The 6,358-nt window shown below is 39.2% G+C and overlaps 1 pseudogene; it reads right to left on the minus strand.

Annotated features, from left to right (window-relative positions):
* Positions 1-5,919: 5,919 nt before the first annotated feature.
* On the minus strand, positions 5,920-6,056 carry LOC128597752 (uncharacterized; annotated as a pseudogene).
* Between the last annotated feature and the right edge of the window lie 302 nt (positions 6,057-6,358).

The raw sequence follows: 6,358 nt of genomic DNA on the forward strand, positions 1-6,358 counted from the left end.
TAGATCCTTGCTTGATAGAAAATACCAACTTCTCTTTAGCTCTAGCAATAATCCAAAAATCTCTTCCAAATTTTTTATAGTTTCATATTTCATAGATACTATGTTTGAGTTGAATTAATAATAAAATATTGACTCTTATTTTATCTCATGCCACATAGGCATTGTTTTTCTTGTAAATTCACACAGTACTGGTGTGATTAACTGAGTATGAATTGAGATATATTTCTAATCAAATGGCATATATTATCACTTCATCACTAATCCCTTATGGCTCAAATGGATCTTAACAACATTAATTATGTGGGATAGTCTTTTGAAGCTGCACTACCTGCTGTCGCTCATTACCCCAGTGTGAATGCCAACTTGAGTAGCTGGCATTAAAATAAGACAAATGATTCCAATATTTATTACACTTTGGGACAAACTGAGTTCTCAGTGTATTTATACATAAAATTGATATTATGCAATAGGTGTTTATGAAAATGGGTAGTTCATGACCACAGAGGCAGAAAGCAGATTTCAAATAGCTGCATTGAACTCACATGTTCCCTATGTCAAAAGTCTTATCTCAAATAGAAGACTATTCTGGCCAAAAAACTATACCATAAATTGCACTGTTTATTGCCATTTTGTTTTCTTAAAAACAGTGGCCCAGAAATAGTTACCATGAAATTCAACTTCTACTGTCTCTGTTTGTGTGTATTGGTGAAGAAATATTTGAAACTTGTAGGTCTAAAGCTTATGAAGTGTTGTGAAACAGAGCAAATTGAATAGTGAGTTTAGTGGACTTCAAATATGCTTCGCTATTTTCTTTACCAGAAAGAAAGCTAATCTTTACATCTGGGTGAGGAATTCCAGAATGATATAGAAAATGGTGACATTTCCAAAATTTCTTGTTATATTAATTCTATTGTTGCTATAACTAGATTCTTTCTTGGGTACTAGTAAATCACTAGTAAAATTTTATTAGTAATGTTACCTTTAGTTAATAATAGTTTGCATCTCAGCTTTTAGAAGGTCTCCACTGAAATTTGGCAAGTAATGAAATCTTGGATACAGTGAACACAAGTGTGGAAGTGAAAGTGAAGACAGGACAGGTGGGCCCCAGTTTTTAGCTCAGCCGAGCTTAGCTGGAGGACCCGCCACCTCTGCCACTGCAGTGTTGATTTGGCGGCAGCTGGCAGAAGAACCAGAGGGCTGAAGGGACCTGCCCACCGACCCTCAGGCTCTAGTAGCCAGAGGGGCTAGACAACTGCTGGGGAGACACTGGAGCCTCAGTGTCTCCTTCCCCTTGCACTTATGACTGAAAGGGGAACCCTTATTTCCTATGCCTACATCAATTTCATGTAAGTTCCCTAGGCATCAATTCCATGAACGGACTGTGTCCTTTCATTCATTAATACATCCATCCACCTTGCCTTGGTGGAAGGGACTTTGTCTCTTCATTAATGCATTCATTCACCTTGCCCCAACGGAAATGGACTGTGTTCATTCACTTCCTGGCCCCATATCCAAGAAAACTATATGCCTATATATAGTCCTGGACAAAGAGCCCGGAGAGACAGAGAGGAGAGAGAGAGAGAGCTTTTCTCCCCCAACTTGGATTTTCTCTCTTCCAGGAGCTTTGGTGTTTTCATATTCTTTTCTGTAAATAAATCCTGTCTTACCACTGATCTGTGGTCCGTAGATTCATTCTTCAAATCACGGAGACAAATAACCTACTGAAGTCAAAATTTTGGTATCAAAAGATAAGTCATGACAATGCTTAAGGGCCTCTCTGTGGATTCTGAGGACAAATTTTCAAATGCTACTGACCTATTTGTGTATGGGAATAATAGAAATTCTCTCTTCTTACTCTCCATCTCAACAAAATAACTTAGGTCAAGCCAAATACTAAGTTTTACTATAAAATATATATATAATTAAAGATTTATGTTTTATATCTGTCAATCTCAATACATCCAATCTTGCTTTTAGAAACAAATCTGTGCCATAATTCAAAATGTTGAAGTCTGGATCATAAAAATCATTTAAAATTATTTTCTGCTAAGTTATATACAGCAAAAAGTTAATGTGTATGTTATTTTTTATAACACATTGACTATTTTCTATGGAACTCAAATGCCACAAATATTTTATGGCAGTGTTGCATTGTCACAATTATATTAAAAAATAAAATTAGAGTATACATCTTAATAACTAGCAGAAGTATTCTTTAAAAATGTGGCATTATGATTGATTTTCTTAAAGTATCTGATCATTTAAATTAATGTCCAGTAATATTCTAGGAATCAATGAGTTCAGAAGATCAAAGATATTGTAGAATTTTTAATATTTCAAATTTCATTGTTGTTTAATGTTTATGATAAAAATATCATGATTCAAAGCAGTCGGTTTTTCAAGCATTATCCCTTGCTTCTAATGAATTATTTGAGAATTATGATAATTGCATAATGAGGCCATTAATAATGCATATTTACTGATGATAAATTCAACCTTTTACTCTCTAAGAATCTTCCACTTTTTGACATTCATCAATACTTATTATGTTTAAATACGGACATGCAGATTATGGCAGTCTGATTAATAATTATTTTTTTCTTATAGTTTTGAGATTAGGTACTTAAAAGATATAAGAATTATAGTAGATTCCTGACATACATAATATACATTAAATATTGAAGCCTGTGCTAACTCCAGGTGGTATTTGCTTACCTGACAACAGAAAAATCCAAAAAACATTGACATTATTGTACATTGTCCTTACTCACTCAGTTCTTAAGTCTCTGTTTCTTCAAGCCATTTCAATTAAGCTTTTCATCCTACCACTTAAGTTAAATTCTCTTGTCAATCTGGGTCCAACAAGGAGATAAAAACACCGTAATTTGAACAGAAACCTTTAATTTAAAATTATAACATTGAATTATAATCGAGGATTGTAATAACAAGGTACTGGCTACTAAAAAGTATGAAAGAATTCCAAAGAAAACAGGAATGACAGGAAGTAAGATGCAGGCTGAGACTGGGGGACCAAAAATGATTCTTCATTATCATACCCCCAAGACTGAGCTCCTTAACTTGTTGGACGTTGGCTCACTGGATGACAGAGTGATGGTGATCCCACACTGACAGAACATGCTGGATTTCTACCTCCAGGAATGTGCAGGAAGTCTGTCCTCCAGATAATGGGGAAAGCCATCCATGGAAGGATGTCTCCCTGGAATGAGCCACTTTAAATATGAGTGGGGATAGCTATCAAATCACTCAAGTGGGAAACTGCTGGCCACTTGGTGTTGCTGGCTGCTGTGCACTGGAGAAGTTGTGAGTGACACCTAATCCTGGAGAAAACCGAGCATGCATATCACAGTCCTTATGGCCTCTATGGCCCTGGTCTCCATCGCTGCAGGAAGGAACCAGGCATGAGGCAGATTAGAAGTACAAGCTTGCAGGAGGAGGGCTAACCTTGATTGCAGAGCAACCTCTGCTGTAGCCTTTTGAGACAGTACAGGACAGGTGAGGGAGGTGAGGGAAGTATTAGACAATAACTATGTGCCTAAAGTTCGCCATGGGCTGGGGCTCGTTCTCGGCAAGGAGCACCTGCAGACGAATAGCCCAACGGTCTTTCTCCCAGCTGCAAATCATCTTCCTCAGAGGTCACCTGGCTGTTGGCATCCTCTACACATGCAGAAAACCAGAGCAGAAAGCAAAACATGTCCCTCCCTCCTTCATAGTCACCCCAGAACCTTCTAGAGTCAAAGATTTAGGGCCAGGTAGTTAAGGGAAAAACATACACACACACACACACACGCACACATTAAGAACCCAGATCCACTTTCACAGAGTAGTAGTCATACAAACAAACAAATATTGGAGCTGGAGGCAATAAGTGAAAACCAGCACTATCGCCAGTGCTCTTCCAGGCTTTATAGTCATCATATTTTAGTCTTGAAGAATTTCCATGCTCAGTATTTCAGAAAATGTTTATCTCTGCCCTCAGAACACAGTCTGAAATATTCCTCACAGTCTCCACAAATAGATTCCTGTATTAGTACCATATCTCACTTAGAATGTTGCTAACTAGTCTGTCACACAACCTTCTAACAATCATTTTAGGACATCGGGTAGATTATGACATATACTGAAAACTCTCCAAGAGCTTCTTGCCTTATTCATAATATGGGTGTAAATTCCTATGACCTGTCAGACAATACTTGGTTTGAACTTCACGTCTGCTCAGTTTCCTCTCTCTCTTTTTGATACAGTGCTGACAGCCCTGACAGCCCTGCCTTCTATGTCTCTGCCAGGGGGGTGTTGGTCCTGGGAGATAGGGGGAGGCCAGGGCTGGAGAGCCTAGAGCGTGGAGAGGAGCAAGGGACAGGACCCTACTTAGTTGAGGGGCACAGCCCGCCCTGCTGCCCAGTCACCTCTACTTTCCCCTTGTTTGGGGTGGGTGGCAGTGCTGCCGCTGAGAGGCTGCCTTCTGGGGTGCACACACATTGTGGGGCTGGGAGTGGCTCCGGTGCAGGGTTCCACCATTCAGGGAGTGAAAGGGGGAACCCCCATTTCCTAAGCCAGGTCAATTTCATGTTGGGAAATTGAAGGTAATGCCTCTGGTGAAAAGGACTATATCTATTCATTTGTCAACACGTTCATTAACTTTGTTCCAATGGAAGGGACTGTATCCGTTCATTTGTTAGGATATATATACTCTACAAAAAGGACCCCAGGCGAAGATTTTCTGACTTAAGTCTTTCTCTTTGCCAGGAGCTCTGGTGCTTTTTCTGTATTCTTTTCTGTACAACAAATCCTGTCCTACCACTGATCAGGGGTCCCTGGGTTCATTCTTGTATCCCTGAAACCAAGGACCTACTGAAGAAAAAAAAGTCGGGTCTTAATCACAATAAATGCCAAAGGAACTCCTACTTAGGTTTTGGGTTTGCGGTTTCCTGTGCCTGAGATGCTCTTCCTACAGATACCCACATATGACTTTCTCCTTCTTCTGCTTCAAGTTTTTATTTAAATATCACTTAAGTGGTACTTTTCTAACAAGAATAATCCCCCATATCTTGTCTTATATTTCTCTGTTTCCCATTTGATCATCTAAAATTTCATGTATTTTAACTACATATGTTTGTTCCCTTCTGCTACAATGTAAGCTCCCTGGTGGTAAAAGATTTGCTTTGTAGTAACTGACCCAGCAAGAAGACCCCGAAAGACCCCTAACTGGTTCAGCCTGAGTCCCCATCCATCTCAAACCCCACTATTTGTTTAATTCTGAGAACAGGTTATAAGGAAGTTCTCTCTGAGTTCCCTGGCTCCCTTGCCAAACAACAGTGAAAACTCACTCAAGCAGAGTTTCCCAGGTTCTGTAACCCCTCTGAACTTACCCCAACCCACTAGCAGTGGCTAAACAATGGTGGACTGAGTCTCCCCAGGCCAACCACCATGTTGTACACATGCAGTCGCCATGATGTAACCCGCTGAGCCAACTCTTTGTAACTCTGCTCCAGCTAACTGCCAAGTTCTGCTTTTGTTTTTGCTTGCTTGCATGGCCACAAAAAAGGTATAAAAGGCAACCCGATTTGGGCCACCCCTGTGGCTCAAAGGGGTAGGGCGCTGGCCCCATATTCTGGAGGTGGTGGATTCAAACCCAGCCCCGGCCAAAAACTGCAGGAAAAAAAAAAAAAAAGAAAAAAAGAAAAAAAAGGCAACCTGCTTTTCTCTTCAGGGCGTTCACCTTTGGGCTGCGGCCCACCTGTGCAGGTGTAATAAATCATCATCTGATTTATACCTGAAGTGGGGTCTGAGTCTTTCTTCCAGGTGGCAAGCGCCTACAACAGTTTATTTTGTTTACCCTTGTATTCTCTGTACAATGGACAAAGCATAATTTATAGTATCACTCATTTAAATTTCTAGATAAATAAGTGCCTACATACCAGAACTACATGTAATAATGTCCATTTACCTAAAGTAAACACAAACTCCAATTACAGTAATGAGTCAATATTACCAGTTAGTTCCTACACTTGATCTTAGCCAAAAGGCTGAGAAGCAATACCAGTGAGTTCCTTGAAATATCAATTTTTTATCCCATTGGCTGCAATCATTTTCTCTTCTTTAACATTTTTTGATTAAAGGTACATCATTTACATATACCCAATTTTCTAAAATATCCTGAAAAAATGGGCAAAAGATCAAGGGTTCATTACCAGCTAATAGCCTAATAGCCATATAAATGAATATAGGAATGTAGGCCACAAATGGTTGAAAGTTGCTTTATTCTCACAATTAGGCATGAATGTAAATACATTTTTGATTTAACTTTTGAAAATGAATAAACCTAATTTTACTCAAATGT

The sequence above is a fragment of the Nycticebus coucang genome, chromosome 10 (genome assembly GCF_027406575.1).
Source record: "Nycticebus coucang isolate mNycCou1 chromosome 10, mNycCou1.pri, whole genome shotgun sequence".
In the NCBI taxonomy this organism is placed as follows: domain Eukaryota; kingdom Metazoa; phylum Chordata; class Mammalia; order Primates; family Lorisidae; genus Nycticebus; species Nycticebus coucang.